General features: G+C 33.2%; 1 long non-coding RNA gene across 1 annotated transcript in view; it reads right to left on the reverse strand.

Annotated features, from left to right (window-relative positions):
- Nucleotides 1-263: 263 nt before the first annotated feature.
- Nucleotides 264-27243, reverse strand: part of LOC141164274 (uncharacterized) — a 272067-nt gene continuing 245087 nt past the window's right edge. Inside the window, exon 3 of the long non-coding RNA XR_012250892.1 lies at nt 264-378. This is a non-coding gene — a long non-coding RNA (uncharacterized lncRNA). The remainder of the gene's footprint in view (nt 379-27243) is intronic.

Below are 27243 nucleotides of genomic sequence, written 5' to 3' on the forward strand. Positions count from 1 at the left end.
CCAAAATGTGTTTGTCGGGGGTTGGGATTTTCCGTTTCATTGTGACCTCTAGAAATATATATTCAGCAATGAATATTGACATTTGAACAGCTCCTAAAGCTTCCGTTTCTCTTCCTTCGGGGCTCAGGAGTTTTGTGTTCGGTCTACATCTTGGGGCTGAATGGATAAAGTTCTCAGTAGTAAATGACTCAGGAGTTTTTGTCTTTTATTTATTCTACAGAAATAAATGGGAAACAAAAAAAATGAATACGAGCTCTAACACCTGTTGTGCGAAGCCAAGAATCACACCTTCTATTTCTGAGTCTTCACATAAGTTATCACCGATCCTCCGTCCAGCAGCCATTAGTCACTGACAGCGATGACGGACCGCAGCGCAGCCTGGTGGACAGAGAGAGGAACTGAGCGTTAACCCTCTGTATGACGCCCAGAAAGTAATGTCATATATAATGTGCAGACAGAGAAATGAGAGCGACTGAAAGGGTTAATTCATGACACATGGAGACGTAAGATGAAGACTCCATATATAACTGTATACTGATATCTAATGTTTAGCTATCATCATATAACGGAGCAGTATTATAGTAGTTATATTCTTGTACATAGGAGCAGTATTATAGTAGTTATATTCTTGTACATAGGAGCAGTATTATAGTAGTTATATTCTTGCACATAGGAGCAGTATTATAGTAGTTATATTCTTGTACATAGGGGCAGTATTATAGTAGTTATATTCTTGCACATAGGAGCAGTATTATAGTAGTTATATTCTTGTACATAGGAGCAGTATTATAGTAGTTATATTCTTGCACATAGGAGCAGTATTATAGTAGTTATATTCTTGTACATAGGGGCAGTATTATAGTAGTTATATTCTTGTACATAGGGGCAGTATTATAGTAGTTATATTCTTGTACATAGGAGCAGTATTATAGTAGTTATATTCTTGCACATAGGAGCAGTATTATAGTAGTTATATTCTTGTACATAGGAGCAGTATTATAGTAGTTATATTCTTGCACATAGGAGCAGTATTATAGTAGTTATATTCTTGTACATAGGGGCAGTATTATAGTAGTTATATTCTTGTACATAGGGGCAGTATTATAGTAGTTATATTCTTGTACATAGGGGCAGTATTATAGTAGTTATATTCTTGTACATAGGAGCAGTATTATAGTAGTTATATTCTTGTACATAGGGAGCAGTATTATAGTAGTTATATTCTTGTACATAGGGTCAATCTTATAGTAGTTATATTCCTGTACATAGGGGGCAGTATTATAGTAGTTATATTCTTGTACATAGGGGGCAGTATTATAGTAGTTATATTCTTGTACATAGGGGCAGTATTATAGTAGATATATTCTTGTACATAGGGGCAGTATTATAGTAGATATATTCTTGTACATAGGGGCAGTATTATAGTAGTTATATTCTTGTACATAGGAGCAGTATTATAGTAGTTATATTCTTGTACATAGGGGGCAGTATTATAGTAGTTATATTCTTGTACATAGGGGCAGTATTATAGTAGATATATTCTTGTACATAGGGGGCAGTGTTATAGTAGTTATATTCTTGTACATAGGGGGCAGTATTATAGTAGTTATATTCTTGTACATAGGAGCAGTATTATAGTAGTTATATTCTTGTACATAGGGGGCAGTATTATAGTAGTTATATTCTTGTACATAGGAGCAGTATTATAGTAGTTATATTCTTGTACAAAGGGGCAGTATTATAGTAGTTATATTCTTGTACATAGGAGCAGTATTATAGTAGTTATATTCTTGTACATAGAGGGCAGTATTATAGTAGTTATATTCTAGTACATAGGGGGCAGTATTATAGTAGTTATATTCTTGTACATAGGGGGCAGTATTATAGTAGTTATATTCTTGTACATAGAGGGCAGTATTATAGTAGTTATATTCTTGTACATAGGGGGCAGTATTATAGTAGTTATATTCTTGTACATAGGGGGCAGTATTATAGTAGTTATATTCCTGTACATAGGAGCAGTATTATAGTAGTTATATTCTTGTACATAGGGGGCAGTATTATAGTAGTTATATTCTTGTACATAGGGAGCAGTATTATAGTAGTTATATTCATGTACATAGGAGCAGTATTATAGTAGTTATATTCCTGTACATAGGAGCAGTATTATAGTAGTTATATTCTTGTACATAGGAGCAGTATTATAGTAGTTATATTCCTGTACATAGGAGCAGTATTATAGTAGTTATATTCTTGTACATAGGGGGCAGTATTATAGTAGTTATATTCCTGTACATAGGAGCAGTATTATAGTAGTTATATTCCTGTACATAGGAGCAGTATTATAGTAGTTATATTCTAGTACATAGGAGCAGTATTATAGTAGTTATATTCTTGTACATAGGGGGCAGTATTATAGTAGTTATATTCTTGTACATAGGGGGCAGTATTATAGTAGTTATATTCTTGTACATAGGGGGCAGTATTATAGTAGTTATATTCTTGCACATAGGGGCAGTATTATAGTAGTTATATTCTTGTACATAGGGACAGTATTATAGTAGTTATATTCTTGTACATAGGGGCAGTATTATAGTAGTTATATTCTTGTACATAGGGGGCAGTATTATAGTAGTTATATTCTTGTACATAGGAGCATTATTATAGTAGTTATATTCTTGTACATAGGGGGCAGTATTATATTAGTTATATTCTTGTACATAGGGGGCAGTATTATAGTAGTTATATACTTTTACATAGGGGCAGTATTTTAGTAGTTATATTCTTGCACATAGGGGCAGTATCATAGTAGTTATATTCTTGTACATAGGGGGCAGTCTTATAGTAGTTATATTCTTTTACATAGGGGCAGTATTATAGTAGTTATATTCTTGTACATAGGGGGCAGTCTTATAGTAGTTATATTCTTTTACATAGGGGCAGTATCATAGTAGTTATATTCTTTTACATAGGGGCAGTATTATAGTAGTTATATTCTTGTACATAGGGGCAGTATTATAGTAGTTATATTCTTTTACATAGGGGCAGTATTATAGTAGTTATATTCTTGTACCTAGGGGGCAGTATTATAGTAGTTATATTCTTGTACATAGGGGCAGTATTATAGTAGTTATATTCTTGTACATAGGAGCAGTATTATAGTAGTTATATTCTTGTGCATAGGGGGCAGTATTATAGTAGTTGTATTCTTGTACATAGGGGGCAGTATTATAGTAGTTATATTCTTTTACATAGGGGCAGTATTATAGTAGTTATATTCTTGTACATAGGGGGCTGTATTATAGTAGATATATTCTTGTACATAGGGGCAGTATTATAGTAGTTATATTCTTGCACATAGGGGGCAGTATTATAGTAGTTATATTCTTGTACATAGGGGGCAGTATTATAGCAGTTATATTCTTGCACATAGGGGCAGTATTATAGTAGTTATATTCTTGTACATAGGGGCAGTATTATAGTAGTTATATTCTTGTATATAGGAGCAGTATTATAGTAGTTATATTCTTGTACATAGGGGGCAGTATTATAGTAGTTATATTCTTGTACATAGGGGGCAGTATTATAGTAGTTGTATTCTTGTACATAGGGGGCAGTATTATAGTAGATATATTCTTGTACATAGGGGGCAGTATTATAGTAGTTATATTCTTGTACATAGGGGCAGTATTATAGTAGTTATATTCTTGTACATAGGGGCAGTATTATAGTAGTTATATTCTTGTATATAGGAGCAGTATTATAGTAGTTATATTCTTGTACATAGGGGGCAGTATTATTGTAGTTATATTCTTGTACATAGGGGCAGTATTATAGTAGTTGTATTCTTGTACATAGGGGGCAGTATTATAGTAGATATATTCTTGTACATAGGGGGCAGTATTATAGTAGTTATATTATTGTACATAGGAGCAGTATTATAGTAGTTATATTCTTGTACATAGGGGGCAGTATTATAGTAGTTATATTCTTGTACATAGGGGGCAGTATTATAGTAGTTATATTCTTTTACATAGGGGCAGTATTATAGTAGTTATATTCTTGTACATAGGGGGCAGTATTATAGTAGTTATATTCTTGTACATAGGGGCAGTATTATAGCAGTTATATTCTTGTACATAGGGGTAGTATAGTAGTTATATTCTTGTACATAGGGGGCAGTATTATAGTAGTTATATTCTTGTACATAGGGGCAGTATTATAGTAGTTATATTCTTGTACATAGGGGCAGTATTATAGTAGTTATATTCTTGTATATAGGAGCAGTATTATAGTAGTTATATTCTTGTACATAGGGGGCAGTATTATAGTAGTTATATTCTTGTACATAGGGGGCAGTATTATAGTAGTTATATTCTTGTACATAGGTGCAGTATTATAGTAGTTATATTCTTGTACATAGGTGCAGTATTATAGTAGTTATATTCTTGTACATAGGGAGCAGTATTATAGTAGTTATATTCTTTTACATATAGGGCAGTATTATAGTAGTTATAATCTTGTACATAGGGGCAGTATTATAGTAGTTATATTCTTGTACATAGGGAGCAGTATTATAGTAGTTATATTCTTTTACATATAGGGCAGTATTATAGTAGTTATATTCTTTTACATATAGGGCAGTATTATAGTAGTTATATTCTTGTACATAGGGAGCAGTATTATAGTAGTTATATTCTTGTACATAGGGGGCAGTATTATAGTAGTTATATTCTTGTACATAGGGGGCAGTATTATAGTAGTTATATTCTTGTACATAGGGGTAGTATTATAGTAGTTATATTCTTGTACATAGAGGGCAGTATTATAGTAGTTATATTCTTGTACATAGGGGGCAGTATTATAGTAGTTATATTCTTGTACATAGGGGGCAGTATTATAGTAGTTATATTCGTGTACATAGGGGGCAGTATTATAGTAGTTATATTCTTGTACATAGGGGCAGTATTATAATAGTGATATTCTTGTACATAGGGGGCAGTATTATAGTAGTTATATTCTTGTACATAGGGGGCAGTATTATAGTAGTTATATTCTTTTACATATAGGGCAGTATTATAGTAGTTATATTCTTGTACATAGGGCCAGTATTATAGTAGTTATATTCTTTTACATAGGGGGCAGTATTATAGTAGTTATATTCTTGTACATAGGGGGCAGTATTATAGTAGCTATATTCTTGTACATAGGGGGCAGTATTATAGTAGTTATATTCTTGTACATAGGGGGCAGTATTATAGTAGTTATATTCTTGTACATAGGGGGCAGTATTATAGTAGCTATATTCTTGTACATAGGGGGCAGTATTATAGTAGTTATATTCTTGTACATAGGAGCAGTATTATAGTAGTTATATTCTTGTACATAGGGGGCAGTATTATAGTAGCTATATTCTTGTACATAGGGGGCAGTATTATAGTAGTTATATTCTTTTACATATAGGGCAGTATTATAGTAGTTATATTCTTGTACATAGGGCCAGTATTATAGTAGTTATATTCTTTTACATAGGGGGCAGTATTATAGTAGTTATATTCTTGTACATAGGGGGCAGTATTATAGTAGCTATATTCTTGTACATAGGGGGCAGTATTATAGTAGTTATATTCTTGTACATAGGGGGCAGTATTATAGTAGTTATATTCTTGTACATAGGGGGCAGTATTATAGTAGTTATATTCTTGTACATAGGGGGCAGTATTATAGTAGCTATATTCTTGTACATAGGGGGCAGTATTATAGTAGTTATATTCTTGTACATAGGGGGCAGTATTATAGTAGTTATATTCTTGTACATAGGGGGCAGTATTATAGTAGCTATATTCTTGTACATAGGGGGCAGTATTATAGTAGTTATATTCTTGTACATAGGAGCAGTATTATAGTAGTTATATTCTTGTACATAGGGGGCAGTATTATAGTAGCTATATTCTTGTACATAGGGGGCAGTATTATAGCAGTTATATGCCTATGACTGCAGGAAATTTTATTTTCATTCATATCTATTAATTATTGTTTGAAAGAGATTAAAGAAATTAATTTAATGGAAGAAAGAAATGTTCATTTTTAGATGATGACAGATGAGTAATCCAGCGACTGTGTTTCGTTCTGTATGTTCGGTGCAATCTCTCCAGTTTCTCCTTGGATCTTTTCATATTATCTTTCCTATACATTGTCATCAGCTTTCCCTCTGTCTCTTATGTTAATATCACCATTACAATTCATTGGCGTCAATAACCTATGATTCCTCCATCATCATCTGTCATCACCCATCACTTATTAGTCATCACCTGATCACCATCATCCACCCACTATATTCCCATCATCCAATCTCGAATGTGACCAGCCGTCTTCATACATGTACATTGTCTGTGATCAATCACAATCTTCTTTCCTCCATAAAATCTAACTTCAGTTTCCATCATCATACATATAATCATACATATACAGTGCTGTGCAAAAGTCTTATGCAGGAAAATGCTAGAAAATGTAGAAGCTTTCAGAAATAGAATTAAGAATATTTTTGTTTTATAAATTATCAAAATAAATGAACTGAAGAGAAATATAAATCATCACTAGGTGGTGACCGCCTGTCTCCTCCATCATCAGTATCTGGTGACCGCTCATCTCCTCCATCATGAGTATCTGGTGACTGCCCGTCTCCTCCATCATCAGTATCTGGTGACCGCCCGTCTCCTCCATCATCAGTATCTGGTGACCGCCCGTCGCCTCCATCATGAGTATCTGGTGACCTCCCGTCTCCTCCATCATCAGTATCTGGTGACCGCCCGTCGCCTCCATCATCAGTATCTGGTGACCGCCCGTCGCCTCCATCATCAGTATCTGGTGACCGCCCGTCGCCTCCATCATCAGTATCTGGTGACCACCCGTCGCCTCCATCATCAGTATCTGGAGACCGCCCGTCACCTCCATCATCAGTATCTGGTGCCCGCCCGTCACCTCCATCATCAGTATCTGATGACCGCCCGTCTCCTCCATCATCAGTATCTGGTGACTGCCCGTCGCCTCCATCATCAGTATCTGGTGACCGCCTGTCTCCTCCATCATCAGTATCGAGTAACCACCCGTCACCTCCATCATCAGTATCTGGTAACCGCCCGTCACCTCCATCATCAGTATCTGGTAACCGCCCGTCACCTCCATCATCAGTATCTGGTGACCGCCCGTGTCCTCCATCATCAGTATCTGGTGATTGCTCGTCGCCTCCATCATCAGTATGGTGACTGGCGGTCACCAGATACTAATGATGGAGGCGACAGGCAATCACCAGATACTGATGATGGAGGCGACAGGCAATCACCAGATACTGATGATGGAGGTGACAGGCGGTCACCTCCATCATCAGTATCTGGTGACCGCCCATCGCCTCCATCATCAGTATCTGGTGCCCGCCCGTCACCTCCATCATCAGTATCTGATGACCGCCCGTCTCCTCCATCATCAGTATCTGGTGACTGCCCGTCGCCTCCATCATCAGTATCTGGTGACCGCCTGTCTCCTCCATCATCAGTATCGAGTAACCACCCGTCACCTCCATCATCAGTATCTGGTAACCGCCCGTCACCTCCATCATCAGTATCTGGTGATTGCCCGTCGCCTGCATCATCAGTATCCGGTGACCGCCCGTGTCCTCCATCATCAGTATCTGGTGATTGCTCGTCGCCTCCATCATCAGTATCTGGTGACCGCCCGTCGCCTCCATCATCAGTATCTGATGATCGCCCGTCACCTCAATCATCAGTATCTGGTGACCGCCCGTCATTTCCATCATCAGTATCTGGTGATTGCCCGTCGCCTCCATCATCAGTATCTGGTGACCGCCCGTGTCCTCCATCATCAGTATCTGGTGATTGCTCGTCGCCTCCATCATCAGTATGGTGACTGGCGGTCACCAGATACTAATGATGGAGGCGACAGGCAATCACCAGATACTGATGATGGAGGCGACAGGCAATCACCAGATACTGATGATGGAGGTGACAGGCGGTCACCAGATACTGATGATTGAGGCGACAGGCAATCACCAGATACTGATGATGGAGGCGACAAGCAATCACCAGATACTGATGATGGAGGTGACAGGCGGTCACCAGATACTGATGATGGAGGCGACAGGCAATCACCAGATACTGATGATGGAGGTGACAGGAAATCACCAGATACTGATGATGGAGGTGACAGGCGGTCACCAGATACTAATGATGGAGGCGACAGGCGGTCACCAGATACAGATGATGGAGGCGACAGGCAGTCACCAGATACTGATGATGGAGGTGACGGGCGGTCACCAGATACTGATGATGGAGGCGACGGGCGGTCACCAGATACTGATGATGGAGGCGACAGGCGGTCACCAGATACTGATGATGGAGGCGACAGGCGGTCACCAGATACTGATGATGGAGGCGACAGGCGGTCACCAGATACTAATGATGGAGGCGACAGGCGATCACCAGATACTGATGATGGAGGCGACAGGCGGTCACCAGATACTGATGATGGAGGTGACAGGCAATCACCAGATACTGATGATGGAGGCGACAGGCAATCACCAGATACTGATGATGGAGGTGACAGGCAATCACCAGATACTGATGATGGAGGTGACGGGCGGTCACCAGATACTGATGATGGAGGTGACGGGCGGTCACCAGATACTGATGATGGAGGTGACAGGCGGTCACCAGATACTAATGATGGAGGCGACGGACGGTCACCAGATACTGATGATGGAGATAACGGGAGGTCACCAGATACTGATGATGGAGGTGACGGGCGGTCACCAGATACTGATGATGGAGGTGACAGGCGGTCACCAGATACTGATGATGGAGGCGACAGGCGGTCACCAGATACTGATGATGTAGGACAGGGGTGCTCACCAGATACTGATGATGGAGAATATATACTGTAGATAGGCGACATACTGTATGTATAATGTGTATGGGATATATGGGATGTATATAGTATATCTATGGGATGTATACGGGATGTATAGTATATTTATTGGATGTATATAGTATATCTATGGGGTGTATATAGTATATCTATGGGGTGTATATAAGATGTATATAGTATATCTATGGGATGTATATAGGATGTATATAGTATATCTATGGGATGTATACAGGACGTATATAGTATATCTATGGGATGTATACGGGACGTATATAGTATAGCTATGGGATGTATTTGTTATGTATATAGTATATCTATGGGATGTATATAGGATGTATATAGTATATCTATGGGATGTATATGGGATGTATATAGTATATCTATGGGATGTATATAGGATGTATATAGTATATCTATGGGATGTATATAGTATATCTATGGGGTGTATATAGGATGTATATAGTATATCTATGGGCTGTATATAGGATGTATATAGTATATCTATGGGATGTATATAGTATATCTATGGGGTGTACATAGGATGTATATAGTATATCTATGGGGTGTATATAGGATGTATATAGTAAAGCTATGGGATGTATACGGGATGTATATAGTATATCTTTGGGATGTATATGGGATGTATATAGTATATCTATGGGATGTATATAGTATATCTATGGGGTGTATATAGGATGCATATAGTATAACTATGGGGTGTATATAGGATGTATATAGTATATCTATGGGATGTATATGGGATGTATATAGTATATCTTTGGGATGTATATAGTATATCTATGGGGTGTATATAGGATGCATATAGTATATCTATGGGGTGTATATAGGATGTATATAGTATATCTATGGGATGTATACGGGATGTATATAGTATATCTATGGGGTGTATATAGGATGTATATAGTATATCTATGGGATGTATATAGTATATCTATGGGATGTATATAGTATATCTATGGGGTGTATATAGGATGTATATAGTATATCTATGGGATGTATATAGTATATCTATGGGATGTATACAGTATATCTATGGGGTGTATATAGTATATCTATGGGATGTATATAGTATATCTATGGGGTGTATATAGGATGTATATAGTATATCTATGGGATGTATATAGTATATCTATGGGATGTATATAGTATATCTATGGGGTGTATATAGGATGTATATAGTATATCTATGGGATGTATATAGTATATCTATGGGATGTATATAGTATATCTATGGGATGTATATAGTATATCTATGGGGTGTATATAGGATGTATATAGTATATCTATGGGGTGTATATAGGATGTATATAGTATATCTATGGGATGTATATAGTATATCTATGGGGTGTATATAGGATGTATATAGTATATCTATGGGATGTATATAGTATATCTATGGGATGTATATAGTATATCTATGGGGTGTATATAGGATGTATATAGTATATCTATGGGATGTATATAGTATATCTATGTGATGTATATAGTATATCTATGGTATATATATAGGATGTATATAGTATATCTATGGGATGTATATAGTATATCTATGGTATATATATAGGATGTATATAGTATATCTATGGGATGTATATAGTATATCTATGGGATGTATATGGGATGTATATAGTATATCTATAGGATGTATATAGTATATCTATGGTATATATATAGGATGTATATAGTATATCTATGGGATGTATATAGTATATCTATGGGATGTATATGGGATGTATATAGTATATCTATGGGATGTATATAGTATATCTATGGGATGTACATGGGATGTATATAGTGTATCTATGGGATGTATATAGTATATCTATGGTATATATATAGGATGTATATAGTATATCTATGAGATGTATATGGGATGTATATAGTATATCTATGGGATGTATATAGTATATCTATGGGATGTATATGGGATTTATATAGTATAGCTATGGGATGTATATAGTATATCTATGGGGTGTATATAGGATGTATATAGTATATCTATGGGATGTATATAGGATGTATATAGTATATCTATGGGATGTATATAGTATATCTATGGGATGTATATAGTATATCTATGGGATGTATATAGGATGTATATAGTATATCTATGGGGTGTATATAGGATGTATATAATATATCTATGGGGTGTATATAGGATGTATATAGTAAAGCTATGGGATGTATATAGTATATCTATGGGATGTATACGGGATGTATATAGTATATCTTTGGGATGTATATAGTATGTATATAGTATATCTATGGGGTGTATATAGGATTTATATAGTATATCTATGGGATGTATACGGGATGTATATAGTATATCTATGGGGTGTATATAGGATGTATATAGTATATCTATGGGATGTATATAGTATATCTATTGGATGTATATGGGATGTATATAGTATATATATGAGATGCATATAGAATGTATATAGTATATCTATGGGATGTATATAGTATATCTATGGGATGTATATAGTATATCTATGGTATATATATAGGATGTATATAGTATATCTATGGGATGTATATAGTATATCTAAGGGATGTATATGGGATGTATATAGTATATCTATGGGGTGTATATAGGATGTATATAGTATATCTATGGGATGTATACGGGATGTATATAGTATATCTATGGGGTGTATATAGGATGTATATAGTATATCTATGGGATGTATATAGTATATCTATGGGATGTATATAGTATATCTATGGGGTGTATATAGGATGTATATAGTATATCTATGGTATATATATAGGATGTATATAGTATATCTATGGGATGTATATAGGATGTATATAGTATATCTATGGGATGTATATAGTATATCTATGGGATGTATATAGAATGTATATAGTAGATCTATGGGATGTATATAGTATATATATGGGATGTATATAGGACGTATATAGTATATCTATGGGATGTATCTAGTATATCTATGGGATATATATAGTGTATCTATGGGATGTATATGGGATGTATATAGTATATCTATGGGATGTATATAGTATATCTATGGGATGTACATGGGATGTATATAGTGTATCTATGGGATGTATATAGGATGTATATAGTATATCTATGGGGTGTATATAGGATGTATATAGTATATCTATGGGATGTATATAGTATATCTATGGGGTGTATATAGGATTTATATAGTATATCTATGGGATGTATATGGGATGTATATAGTATATCTATGGGATGTATATAGTATATCTATGGGATGTATATAGTATATCTATGGGATGTATATAGTATATCTATGGTATATATATAGGATGTATATAGTATATCTATGGGATGTATATAGTATATCTATGGGATATATATAGGATGTATATAGTATATATATGGGATGTATATAGAATGTATATAGTATATCTATGGGATGTATATAGTATATCTATGGGATGTATATGGGATGTATATAGTATATCTATGGGATGTATATAGTATATCTATGGCATATATATAGGATGTATATAGTATATCTATGGGATGTATATGGGATGTATATAGTATATCTATGGGATGTATATAGGATGTATATAGTATATCTATGGGATGTATATAGTATAGCTATGGGATGTATATAGTATATCTATGGGATGTATATAGGATGTATATAGTATATCTATGGGGTGTATATAGGATGTATATAGTATATCTATGGGGTGTATATAGGATGTATATAGTAAAGCTATGGGATGTATATAGTATATCTATGGGATGTATACGGGATGTATATAGTATATCTTTGGGATGTATATAGTATATCTATGGGATGTATATAGTATATCTATGGGGTGTATATAGGATGTATATAGTATATCTATGGGATGTATACGGGATGTATATAGTATATCTATGGGGTGTATATAGGATGTATATAGTATATCTATGGGATGTATATGGGATGTATATAGTATATATATGAGATGCATATAGAATGTATATAGTATATCTATGGGATGTATATAGTATATCTATGGTATATATATAGGATGTATATAGTATATCTAAGGGATGTATATGGGATGTATATAGTATATCTATGGGGTGTATATAGGATGTATATAGTATATCTATGGGATGTATATAGTATATCTATGGGATGTATATGGGATGTATATAGTATATCTATGGGGTGTATATAGGATGTATATAGTATATCTATGGTATATATATAGGATGTATATAGTATATCTATGGGATGTATATAGGATGTATATAGTATATCTATGGGATGTATATAGTATATCTATGGGATGTATATAGAATGTATATAGTAGATCTATGGGATGTATATTGTATATATATGGGATGTATATAGGACGTATATAGTATATCTATGGGATGTATCTAGTATATCTATGGGATATATATAGTGTATCTATGGGATGTATATGGGATGTATATAGTATATCTATGGATGTATATAGTATATCTATGGGATGTACATGGGATGTATATAGTGTATCTATGGGATGTATATAGGATGTATATAGTATATCTATGGGGTGTATATAGGATGTATATAGTATATCTATGGGATGTATATAGTATATCTATGGGGTGTATATAGGATTTATATAGTATATCTATGGGATGTATATGGGATGTATATAGTATATCTATGGGATGTATATAGTATATATATGGGATGTATATAGTATATCTATGGGATGTATATAGTATATCTATGGTATATATATAGGATGTATATAGTATATCTATGGGATGTATATAGTATATCTATGGGATATATATAGGATGTATATAGTATATATATGGGATGTATATAGAATGTATATAGTATATCTATGGGATGTATATAGTATATCTATGGGATGTATATGGGATGTATATAGTATATCTATGGGATGTATATAGTATATCTATGGCATATATATAGGATGTATATAGTATATCTATGGGATGTATATGGGATGTATATAGTATATCTATGGGATGTATATAGGATGTATATAGTATATCTATGGGATGTATATAGTATAGCTATGGGATGTATATAGTATATCTATGGGATGTATAAAGGATGTATATAGTATATCTATGGGGTGTATATAGGATGTATATAGTATATCTATGGGGTGTATATAGGATGTATATAGTAAAGCTATGGGATGTATATAGTATATCTATGGGATGTATACGGGATGTATATAGTATATCTTTGGGATGTATATAGTATATCTATGGGATGTATATAGTATATCTATGGGGTGTATATAGGATGTATATAGTATATCTATGGGATGTATACGGGATGTATATAGTATATCTATGGGGTGTATATAGGATGTATATAGTATATCTATGGGATGTATATAGTATATCTATGGGATGTATATGGGATGTATATAGTATATATATGAGATGCATATAGAATGTATATAGTATATCTATGGGATGTATATAGTATATCTATGGTATATATATAGGATGTATATAGTATATCTAAGGGATGTATATGGGATGTATATAGTATATCTATGGGGTGTATATAGGATGTATATAGTATATCTATGGGATGTATATAGTATATCTATGGGATGTATACGGGATGTATATAGTATATCTATGGGGTGTATATAGGATGTATATAGTATATCTATGGTATATATATAGGATGTATATAGTATATCTATGGGATGTATATAGGATGTATATAGTATATCTATGGGATGTATATAGTATATGTATGGGATGTATATAGAATGTATATAGTAGATCTATGGGATGTATATAGTATATATATGGGATGTATATAGGACGTATATAGTATATCCATGGGATGTATATAGTGTATCTATGGGATGTATATGGGATGTATATAGTATATCTATGGGATGTATATAGAATGTATATAGTAGATCTATGGGATGTATATAGTATATCTATGGGATGTATATAGGATGTATATAGTATATCTATGGGATGTATATAGTATATCTATGGGATGTATATAGTGTATCTATGGGATGTATATGGGATGTATATAGTATATCTATGGGATGTATATAGTATATCTATGGGATGTACATGGGATGTATATAGTGTATCTATGGGATGTATATAGGATGTATATATTATATCTATGGGGTGTATATAGGATGTATATAGTATATCTATGGGATGTATTTAGTATATCTATGGGGTGTATATAGGATGTATATAGTATATCTATGGGATGTATATAGTATGTCTATGGGATGTATATAGGATGTATATAGTATATATATGGGATGTATATAGTATATCTATGGGATGTATATAGGATGTATATAGTATATCTATGGTATATATATAGGATGTATATAGTATATCTATGGGATGTATATAGTATATCTATGGGATATATATAGGATGTATATAGTATATATATGGGATGTTTATAGAATGTATATAGTATATCTATGGGATGTATATAGTATGTCTATGGGATGTATATAGGATGTATATAGTATATATATGGGATGTATATAGTATATCTATGGGATGTATATAGGATGTATATAGTATATCTATGGGATGTATATGGGATGTATATAGTATATCTATGGGATGTATATAGGATGTATATAGTATATCTATGGGATGTATATAGTATAGCTATGGGATGTATATAGTATATCTATGGGATGTATATAGTATATCTATGGGATGTATATGGGATGTATATAGTATATCTATGGGATGTATATAGTATATCTATGGGATGTATATGGGATGTATATAGTATATCTATGGGATGTATATAGTATATCTATGGGGTGTATATAGGATGTATATACTATATCTATGGGATGTATATAAGACGTATATAGTATATCTATGGGATGTATATAGTATAGCTATGGGATGTATTTAGTATATCTATAGGATGTATATAGGATGTATATAGTATATCTATGGGATGTATATAGGATGTATATAGTATATCTATGGGATGTATATAGGATGTATATAGTATATCTATGGGATGTATATAGTATATCTATGGGGTGTATATAGGATGTATATAGTATATCTATGGGATGTATATAGGATGTATATAGTATATCTATGGGATGTATATAGGATGTATATAGTATATCTATGGGATGTATATGGGATGTATATAGTATATCTATGGGATGTTTATAGTATATCTATGGGATGTATATAGGATGTATATAGTATATCTATGGGATGTATAGAGGATGTATATAGTATATCTATGGGATGTATATAGTATGTATATAGTAAAGCTATGGGATGTATATAGTATATCTTTGGGATGTATATAGTATATCTATGGGATGTATATGGGATGTATATAGTATATCTATGGGGTGTATATAGTATATCTATGGGGTGTATATAGGATGTATATAGTATATCTATGGGGTGTATATAGGATGTATATAGTATATCTATGGGATGTATACGGGATGTATATAGTATATCTATGGGGTGTATATGGGATGTATATAGTATATCTATGGGGTGTATATAGGATGTATATAGTATATCTATGGGGTGTATATAGGATGTATATAGTATATCTATGGGATGTATACGGGATGTATATAGTATATCTATGGGGTGTATATAGTATATCTATGGGATGTGTATGGGATTATATAGTATATATATGGGATGTATATAGAATGTATATAGTATATCTATGGGATGTATATAGTATATCTATGGTATATATATAGGATGTATATAGTATATCTATGGGATGTATATGGGATGTATATTGTATATCTATAGGATGTATATAGTATATCTATGGGATGTATATAGTATATCTATGGGATGTGTATGGGATTATATAGTATATATATGGGATGTATATAGAATGTATATAGTATATCTATGGGATGTATATAGTATATCTATGGTATATATATAGGATGTATATAGTATATCTATGGGATGTATATGGGATGTATATAGTATATCTATGGGATGTATATAGTATATTGTCAGGGAAACAACACCCACTTGGTTCAGACCTTGCAGCTCTCTGGCGCCCCCTTATCCTGCTGGTCAAACACGGTATTGACCGAGGATAAGCACAGGCGCAGCTGCTCTAATTTATGTCGACTATTGCGGCACGTGATGTGACAGGACGTATATATACCACCAGTTCCTTCCAGGAACGTATATATACCTCCGACCAGCCACCCTCAAACCACAATATCACATAAATACTGGTATACTGCAACCACCGATCGCTTAACAGGTGGATCGGGTACCTGGTAGGTAACGTGAATTAGCGGGTGAGGAACGTGTTTGCTCGACATAGGACAAGAAGAAAGAAACTGGTAAATAATTAATGATTTACTCCCAAAAGGTGGGCAGTGTTTACAAAATATATACAAGATATTATAAAGGAGACAATTTACATGTATGCATCAACAGTTATTAAAATAAAAGGGATAAGTAATAGCAAAACCTGCTTCACAAGGTGATGGTCTCAGATTCTGTGGGGGGGACGGCTCCCCGGAAATTAGAGGTGATTCTTCTTACGCCGCGTGATGTGCGTGCGTTCGACGTCCCTGAGAAGAATGGCTTGAAAAATGGCCGATCTGGTATTTAGCAAGCAGCCAAAACTCTGGGAGACACCCCTTATTTACCTTACAAGGGGGCTCGGCTTTGCGAGCCCACCCAGCTGCAGAAGACCTAAAAAATCCTTCAGATTCCATATCTTGGTGTGGGGGGGTCCCACATCCAAGAGGGAGATATCATCGGGACCGTCACCAATATTCATGAAGATAGATATTAAATATGAAACCTCTATGACGCTCAGAATCTCAGAATCCATTATCTCAGTTCCCGGTCATTCCTCAGTTATGCAAGTTATACTATTGTAATGGGAAAAAGGTAAGCATTCAAAAAACGTGGTTCCGATGTTTCTGTCAGACCTGTGCGTGATTAAAATTGGCATAAAACGTTTGTACAATTAAACAATGGGATTTTTTGGAGGGATTTTCCGGTTTGTTCCAGTGCTTGCCCTGGACTGAGGTTTTATGGCGGGTCATAAAGATTCCTGGTTTGGGGAAAAGCAAAAGTGAGTTCTATGTCTTCACTTACAAACAGATAGGGGGTGGGTTTTTTTTTTCCTTTTTAAAACATCTCTCATTTTTAAAACTCGGGCAAAAATACCTTTTGCCTGACAGGATGTATATAGTATATCTATGGGATGTATATAGTATATCTATGGGGTGTATATGGGATGTATATAGTATATCTATGGGATGTATATGGGATGTATATAGTATATCTATGGGATGTAGATAGGATGTATATAGTATATCTATGGGATGTATATGGGATGTATATAGTATATCTATGGGATGTATATGGGATGTATATAGTATATCTATGGGATGTAGATAGGATGTATATACTATATCTATGGGATGTATATGGGATGTATATAGTATATCTATGGGATGTATATAGGATGTATATAGTATATCTATGGGATGTATATAGGATGTATATAGTATATCTATGGGATGTATATAGGATGTATATAGTATATCTATGGGATGTATATAGTATATCTATGGGATGTATATAGGATGTATATAGTAGATCTATGGGATGTATATAGTATATCTATGGGATGTATATAATATATCTATGGGATGTATATAGGATGTATATAGTATATCTATGGGATGTATATGGGATGTATATAGTATATTTATGGGATGTATATAGGACGTATATAGTATATCTATGGGATGTATATGGGATGTATATAGTATATCTATGGGGTGTATATAGGATGTATATAGTATATCTATGGGATGTATATAGTATATCTATGGGATGTATATAGGATGTATATAGTATATCTATGGGATGTACATGGGATGTATATAGTATATCTATGGGATGTATATAGTATATCTATGGGATGTATATAGTATATCTATGGGATGTATATAGAATGTATATAGTATATCTATGGGATGTATATAGTATATCTATGGGGTGTATATAGGATGTATATAGTATATCTATGGGATGTATATAGTATATCTATGGGATGTATATGGGATGTATATAGTATATCTATGGGATGTATATAGTATATCTATGGGATGTATATAGTATATCTATGGGGTGTATATGGGATGTATATAGTATATCTATGGGATGTATATGGGATGTATATAGTATATCTATGGGATGTAGATAGGATGTATATAGTATATCTATGGGATGTATATGGGATGTATATAGTATATCTATGGGATGTATATGGGATGTATATAGTATATCTATGGGATGTAGATAGGATGTATATACTATATCTATGGGATGTATATGGGATGTATATAGTATATCTATGGGATGTATATAGGATGTATATAGTATATCTATGGGATGTATATAGGATGTATATAGTATATCTATGGGATGTATATAGGATGTATATAGTATATCTATGGGATGTATATAGTATATCTATGGGATGTATATAGGATGTATATAGTAGATCTATGGGATGTATATAGTATATCTATGGGATGTATATAATATATCTATGGGATGTATATAGGATGTATATAGTATATCTATGGGATGTATATGGGATGTATATAGTATATTTATGGGATGTATATAGGACGTATATAGTATATCTATGGGATGTATATGGGATGTATATAGTATATCTATGGGGTGTATATAGGATGTATATAGTATATCTATGGGATGTATATAGTATATCTATGGGATGTATATAGGATGTATATAGTATATCTATGGGATGTACATGGGATGTATATAGTATATCTATGGGATGTATATAGTATATCTATGGGATGTATATAGTATATCTATGGGATGTATATAGAATGTATATAGTATATCTATGGGATGTATATAGTATATCTATGGGGTGTATATAGGATGTATATAGTATATCTATGGGATGTATATAGTATATCTATGGGATGTATATGGGATGTATATAGTATATCTATGGGATGTATATAGTATATCTATGGGATGTATATAGTATATCTATGGGGTGTATATGGGATGTATATAGTATATCTATGGGATGTATATGGGATGTATATAGTATATCTATGGGATGTAGATAGGATGTATATAGTATATCTATGGGATGTATATGGGATGTATATAGTATATCTATGGGATGTATATGGGATGTATATAGTATATCTATGGGATGTAGATAGGATGTATATACTATATCTATGGGATGTATATGGGATGTATATAGTATATCTATGGGATGTATATAGGATGTATATAGTATATCTATGGGATGTATATAGGATGTATATAGTATATCTATGGGATGTATATAGGATGTATATAGTATATCTATGGGATGTATATAGTATATCTATGGGATGTATATAGGATGTATATAGTAGATCTATGGGATGTATATAGTATATCTATGGGATGTATATAATATATCTATGGGATGTATATAGGATGTATATAGTATATCTATGGGATGTATATGGGATGTATATAGTATATTTATGGGATGTATATAGGACGTATATAGTATATCTATGGGATGTATATGGGATGTATATAGTATATCTATGGGGTGTATATAGGATGTATATAGTATATCTATGGGATGTATATAGTATATCTATGGGATGTATATAGGATGTATATAGTATATCTATGGGATGTACATGGGATGTATATAGTATATCTATGGGATGTATATAGTATATCTATGGGATGTATATAGTATATCTATGGGATGTATATAGAATGTATATAGTATATCTATGGGATGTATATAGTATATCTATGGGGTGTATATAGGATGTATATAGTATATCTATGGGATGTATATAGTATATCTATGGGATGTATATGGGATGTATATAGTATATCTATGGGATGTATATAGTATATCTATGGGATGTATATAGTATATCTATGGGGTGTATATGGGATGTATATAGTATATCTATGGGATGTATATGGGATGTTTATAGTATATCTATGGGATGTAGATAGGATGTATATAGTATATCTATGGGATGTATATGGGATGTATATAGTATATCTATGGGATGTATATGGGATGTATATAGTATATCTATGGGATGTAGATAGGATGTATATAGTATATCTATGGGATGTATATGGGATGTATATAGTATATCTATGGGATGTATATAGTATATCTATGGGATGTATATAGGATGTATATAGTATATCTATGGGATGTATATAGTATATCTATGGGATGTATATAGGATGTATATAGTATATCTATGGGATGTATATAGTATATCTATGGGATGTATATAGGATGTATATAGTAGATCTATGGGATGTATATAGTATATCTATGGGATGTATATAATATATCTATGGGATGTATATAGGATGTATATAGTATATCTATGGGATGTATATGGGATGTATATAGTATATTTATGGGATGTATATAGGACGTATATAGTATATCTATGGGATGTATATGGGATGTATATAGTATATCTATGGGATGTATACGGGATGTGTATAGTATATCTATGGGGTGTATATAGTATATCTATGGGGTGTATATAGGATGTATATAGTATATCTATGGGGTGTATATAGGATGTATATAGTATATCTATGGGATGTATATAGGATGTATATAGTATATCTATGGGATGTATATAGGATGTATATAGTATATCTATGGGATGTATATAGGATGTATATAGTATATCTATGGGGTGTATATAGTATATCTATGAGATGTATATAGGATGTATATAGTATATCTATGGGATGTATATAGGATGTATATAGTATATCTATGGGATGTATATAGGATGTATATAGTATATCTATGGGGTGTACATAGGATGTATATAGTATATCTATGGGATGTATATAGGATGTATATAGTATATCTATGGGATGTATATAGGATGTATATAGTATATCTATGGGATGTATATAGTATATCTATGGGATGTATATAGGATGTATATAGTAGATCTATGGGATGTATATAGTATATCTATGGGATGTATATAGGATGTATATAGTATATCTATGGGATGTATATAGTATATCTATGGGATGTATATAGGATGTATATAGTATATCTATGGGATGTATATAGTATATCTATGGGATGTATATAGTATATCTATGGGATGTATATAGTATATCTATGGGGTGTATATAGGATGTATATAGTATATCTATGGGATGTATATAGTATATCTATGGGATGTATATAGTATATCTATGGGATGTATATAGTATATCTATGGGGTGTATATAGGATGTATATAGTATATCTATGGGATGTATATAGTATATCTATGGGATGTATATAGTATATCTATGGGATGTATATAGTATATCTATGGGATGTATATAGGATGTATATAGTATATCTATGGGATGTATATAGTATATCTATGGGATGTATATAGTATATCTATGGGATGTATATAGTATATCTATGGGGTGTATATAGGATGTATATAGTATATCTATGGGATGTATATAGGACGTATATAGTATATCTATGGGATGTATATAGTATATCTATGGGATGTATATAGGATGTATATAGTATATCTATGGGATGTATATAGTATATCTATGGGATGTATATATTATGTATATAGTATATCTATGGGATGTATATAGTATATCTATGGGATGTATATAGGATATCTATGGGATGTATATAGGATGTATATAGTATATCTATGGGATGTATATAGTATATCTATGGGATGTATATGGGATGTATATAGTATATCTATGGGATGTATATAGTATATCTATGGGATGTACATGGGATGTATATAGTATATCTATGAGATGTATATAGGATGTATATAGTATATCTATGGGATGTATATAGTATATCTATGGGACGTATATAGTATATCTATGGGATGTATATGGGACGTATATAGTATATCTATGGGATGTATATAGGACGTATATGGTATATCTATGGGATGTATATAGTATATCTATGGGATGTATATAGGATGTATATAGTATATCTATGGGATGTATATAGGATGTATATAGTATATCTATGGGATGTATATAGGATGTATATAGTATATCTATGGGATGTATATAGGATGTATATAGTATATCTATGGGATGTATATAGTATATCTATGGGATGTATATAGGATGTATATAGTATATCTATGGGATGTATATAGGATGTATATAGTATATCTATGGGATGTATATAGGATGTATATAGTATATCTATGGGATGTATATAGGATGTATATAGTATATCTATGGGATGTATATAGTATATCTATGGGATGTATATAGTATATCTATGGGATGTATATAGTATATATATGGGATGTATATGGCATGTATATAGTATATCTATGGGATGTATATTGGATGTATATAGTATATCTATGGGATGTATATAGTATATCTATGGGATGTATATAGGATGTATATAGTATATCTATGGGATGTATATAGTATATCTATGGGATGTATATAGTATATCTATGGGATGTATATAGGATGTATATAGTATATCTATGGGGTGTATATAGGATGTATATAGTATATCTATGGGATGTATATAGGATGTATATAGTATATCTTTGGGATGTATATAGTATATCTATGGGATGTATATAGTATATCTATGGGATGTATATAGTATATCTATGGGATGTATATAGGATGTATATAGTATATCTATGGGATGTATATAGGATATCTATGGGATGTATATAGGATGTATATAGTAGATCTATGGGATGTATATAGGATGTATATAGTATATCTATGGGATGTATATAGTATATCTATGGGGTGTATATAGGATGTATATAGTATATCTATGGGATGTATATAGTATATCTATGGGATGTATATGGGATGTATATAGTATATCTATGGGATGTATATAGTATATCTATGGGATGTATATGGGATGTATATAGTATATCTATGGGATGTATATAGTATATCTATGGGATGTATATAGTATATCTATGGGATGTACATGGGATGTATATAGTATATCTATGGGATGTATATAGGATGTATATAGTATATCTATGGGATGTATATAGTATACCTATGGGATGTATATAGGATGTATATAGTATATCTATGGGATGTATATAGGATGTATATAGTATATCTATGGGATGTATATAGTATATCTATGGGGTGTATATAGGATGTATATAGTATATCTATGGGATGTATATAGTATATCTATGGGGTGTATATAGGATTATATAGTATATCTATGGGATGTATACGGGATGTATATAGTATATCTATGGGGTATATATAGGATGTATATAGTATATCTATGGGATGTATATAGTATATCTATGGGATGTATATAGGATGTATATAGTATATCTATGGGATGTACATGGGATGTATATAGTATATCTATGGGATGTATATAGTATATCTATGGGATGTATATAGTATATCTATGGGATGTATATAGAATGTATATAGTATATCTATGGGGTGTATATAGGATGTATATAGTATATCTATGGGATGTATATAGTATATCTATGGGATGCATATGGGATGTATATAGTATATCTATGGGATGTATATAGTATATCTATGGGATGTATATAGGATGTATATAGTATATCTATGGGATGTATATAGTATATCTATGGGATGTATATGGGATGTACAGTACAGACCAAAAGTTTGGACACACCTTCTCATTTAAAGATTTTTCTGTATTTTCATGACTATGAAAATTGTACATTCACACTGAAGGCATCAAAACTATGAATTAACACATGTAGAATTATATACTTAACAAAAAAGTGTGAAGCAACGGAAAATATGTCTTATGTTCTAGGTTCTTCAAAGTAGCCACCTTTTGCTTTGATGACTGCTTTGCACACTCTTGGCATTCTCTTGATGAGCTTCAAGAGGTAGTCACCAGAAATGGTTTTCACTTCACAGGTGTGCCCTGTCAGGTTTAATAAGTGGGATTTCTTGCCTTATAAATGGGGTTGGGACCATCAGTTGTGTTGTGCAGAAGTCAGGTGGATACACAACTGATAGTCCTACTGAATAGACTGTTAGAATTTGTATTATGGCAAGAAGAAAGCAGCTAAGTAAAGAAAAACGAGCCATCATTACTTTAAGAAATGAAGGTCAGTCAGTGCGAAAAAATGGGAAAACTTTGAAAGTGTCCCCAAGTGCAGTTGCAAAACCATCAAGCACTACAAAGAAACTGGCTCACATGAGGACCGCCCCAGGAAAGGAAGACCAAGAGTCACCTCTGCTTCTGAGGATAAGTTTATCTGAGTCATCAGCCTCAGAAATCGCAGGTTAACAGCAGCTCAGATTAGAGACCAGGTCAATGCCACACAGAGTTCTAGCAGCAGACACATCTCTTCAACAACTGTTAAGAGGAGACTTTGTGCAGCAGGCCTTCATGGTAAAATAGCTGCTAGGAAACCACTGCTAAGGACAGGCAACAGGCAGAAGAGACTTGTTTGGGCTAAAGAACACAAGGAATGGACATTAGACCAGTGGAAATCTGTGCTTTGGTCTGATGAGTCCAAATTTAAGATCTTTGGTTCCAACCACCGTGTCTTTGTGCGACGCAGAAAAGGTGAACGGATGGACTCTACATGCCTGTTTCCCACCGTGAAGCATGGAGGAGGAGGTGTGATGGTGTGGGGGTGCTTTGCTGGTGACACTGTTGGGGATTTATTCAAAATTGAAGGCATACTGAACCAGCATGGCTACCACAGCATCTTGCAGCGGCATGCTATTCCATCCAGTTTGCGTTTAGTTGGACCATCATTTTTTTTTCAACAGGATAATGACCCCAAACACACCTCCAGGCTGTGTAAGGGCTATTTGACCAAGAAGGAGAGTGATGGGGGGCTACGCCAGATGACCTGGCCTCCACAGTCACCAGACCTGAACCCAATCGAGATGGTTTGGGGTGAGCTGGACCGCAGAGTGAAGGCAAAAGGGCCAACAAGTGCTAAGCATCTCTGGGAACTCCTTCAAGATTGTTGGAAGACCATTTCCGGTGACTACCTCTTGAAGCTCATCAAGAGAATACCAAGAGTGTGCAAAGCAGTCATCAAAGCAAAAGGTGGTTACTTTGAAGAACCTAGAATATAAGACATATTTTCAGTTGTTTCACACTTTTTTGTTAAGTATATAATTCCACATGTGTTAATTCATAGTTTTGATGCCTTCAGTGTGAATGGACAATTTTCATAGTTATGAAAATACAGAAAAATCTTTAAATGAGAAGGTGTGTCCAAACTTTTGGTCTGTACTGTATATAGTATATCTATGGGATGTATATAGTATATCTATGGGATGTATATAGTATATCTATGGGATGTACATGGGATGTATATAGTATATCTATGGGATGTATATAGTGTATCTATGGGATGTATTTAGTATATCTATGGGATGTATATAGTATATCTATGGGATGTATATAATATATCTATGGGATGTATATGGGATGTATATAGTATATCTATGGGATGTATATAGTATATCTATGGGATGTATATAGGATGTATTTAGTATATCTATGGGATGTATATAGGATGTATATAGTATATCTATGGGATGTATATAGTATATCTATGGGATGTATATAGTATATCTATGGGATGTATATAGTATATCTATGGGGTGTATATAGGATGTATATAGTATATCTATGGGATGTATATAGGATGTATATAGTATATCTATGGGATGTATATAGGATGTATATAGTATATCTATGGGATGTATATAGTGTATCTATGGGATGTATTTAGTATATCTATGGGATGTATATGGGATGTATATAGTTTATCTATGGGATGTATATAGTATATCTATGGGATGTATATAGGATGTATTTAGTATATCTATGGGATGTATATAGGATGTATATAGTATATCTATGGGATGTATATAGTATATCTATGGGATGTATATAGTATATCTATGGGATGTATATAGTATATCTATGGGGTGTATATAGGATGTATATAGTATATCTATGGGATGTATATAGGATGTATATAGTATATCTATGTGATGTATATAGGATGTATATAGTATATCTATGGGATGTATATAGTGTATCTATGGGATGTATATAGTATATCTATGGGATGTATATGGGATGTATATAGTATATCTATGGGATGTATATAGTATATCTA

The sequence above is a fragment of the Phyllobates terribilis genome, unplaced genomic scaffold (genome assembly GCF_046119375.1).
Source record: "Phyllobates terribilis strain yellow unplaced genomic scaffold, ASM4611937v1 Scaffold_10__3_contigs__length_209671492, whole genome shotgun sequence".
NCBI lineage: Eukaryota > Metazoa > Chordata > Amphibia > Anura > Dendrobatidae > Phyllobates > Phyllobates terribilis.